At 40.1% G+C, this 1,837-nt stretch overlaps 1 pseudogene; it reads left to right on the top strand.

The window, feature by feature from the left end:
• The first annotated feature begins 378 nt into the window (after positions 1-378).
• Positions 379-1,837, top strand: part of LOC123522482 — a 9,570-nt pseudogene continuing 8,111 nt past the window's right edge.

The raw sequence follows: 1,837 nt of genomic DNA, 5'->3' as shown, positions 1-1,837 counted from the left end.
TAATCATTTCTATCATATATTATGTCAGTACAGTTATACAGATGTCCTCAAACATTTTAAACAGTGGGCCAGTTTATTGTCCCTCAGACCCATTGGAGGGCCAGACTATAGTTATTTTTAAAAACTATGAACAAATTCCTATGCACATTGCACATATCTTATTTTGAAGTAAAAAAACAAATGGGGCAAAAATATCTGGTGGACCAGATAAATGTCCTCGGCAGCCCGCTTGTGGCCCACGGGCCATAGTTTCAGGACCCCTGGTACAATATGTAGAAGAAATTAATATACTCACTGTACAGCCAGATCCTAAGAACAATCCTCAAAACAGTCAAATTCAACCCCTTCTTTTTCCCATTTATCCCATTTATATGCAATATGGCCTTAGGCCTCTGGTAGGATCAAGCAAGGGATAGGTCTTCTGTGAGCCATTTTGACTAAGCAGACCAGCTTTTGCATCAGAAAAGTCTAAGTGATATTTTCACCCCATTGAGCTGCAATTTAGCATCCATTGATTTATTTGCTGCATTTCAGGTAGGAATAACAAATGAGAGCATCTAAGAATAAAAAGTTCCACCTCTTATACCCTTTCCAGATAAACTGAAGAAACTGTGTGGCCATATCTGACTATCCAAAGAAGACGAATCTGAATTCCATTCAACTGCCATAAATCAAAGATCAGAATAACCTCCAGTCTCTACATGAATGATTGGTTTAGCACCCTACTCAACTGATACTATGTTGTGTTTAGCCAGATTGCCGAGAGAAAAAATTCAGTAGACCTCATCTATAAGTGCTATCTAGTCATGGGCCCTGATGTCTGCGGTTTTCTGGATGCTTGCATCCACACTGGGAACATTTTCAGCCTCTCCTTCTATAGATCCAATGTGATTGATCAGTTTTTTAATGATGCTCCTCCCCTTCTGGCTGTCTCATGTTCTGACTGATATGTCACTGAGTTGGAAATCTTTTTTTGTACTAAGTTTCAATGTTCTCTTTTCTATTACAGTCTTGATATCCTACCTGTTCATACTGACCACCATCCTGAGGATGCGCTCATCTGAAGGACGCCACAAGGCCTTTTCTACCTGTGCTTCCCACCTCACTACAATCTCCATTTTCTATGGGACAGCCAACTTCATGTACTTACAGCCCAGATACAGTCACTCCATGGGCACTGACAAAATGGCTTCCCTGTTCTATGCCATCTTTGTCCCTATGCTGAATCCTCTGATATATAGTGTTTGGAACAAAGAAGGCAAGGTTGCCTTCCAGATGTTAATGGGAAGGCAAACTCTCCTACATGAGTGGAGGTTTACTTATTTAGAATTCAATAGAAGGTGGTATCATATAGATAGCATTCATTTGTGGAAGGGAAATAATAAAAAATACCCTCTTCAATTCATGGTGCTGGAAAATTCTTGCTGCAGAAAAATGAAGCAAGACCCTTACCTCACTCCATACACAAGAATAAACTCAAGGCAGATCACAGACCTTGAGGTTAAACCCGAAACAATTAGTGCCATCAATGAGGGAATTGGGTCAAACCTGAGAACCTTGGCACAGGGATTACATAGGCTACCGGAAATCAGGAAGGACACCAACACAAATTGACCAGTGGGACATACTAAAAATAAAACAATTATGTACATCGAAAGAATTCACCAAGACTGTAATAAGAGAGACTACAGAATGGGAAAACATCTTTGGCAATTACATATTACAAAGGCCTTATTACTAAAATCTATAACACACTGCTAAACTACAAGAGAAAAACCAATTGTCCACTCAGGAGGTGGGCAAAGGACCTGAGCAGGAGTTCCTCAGGGACAGAAAT

Source organism: Echinops telfairi, unplaced genomic scaffold, assembly GCF_000313985.2.
Source record: "Echinops telfairi isolate 266 unplaced genomic scaffold, ASM31398v2 ScPeMD7_7416;HRSCAF=8454, whole genome shotgun sequence".
In the NCBI taxonomy this organism is placed as follows: Eukaryota; Metazoa; Chordata; class Mammalia; order Afrosoricida; family Tenrecidae; genus Echinops; species Echinops telfairi.
The sequence above is the reverse complement of the archived record's forward strand: the minus strand, read 5'-3'. Positions and strand labels throughout refer to the sequence as shown.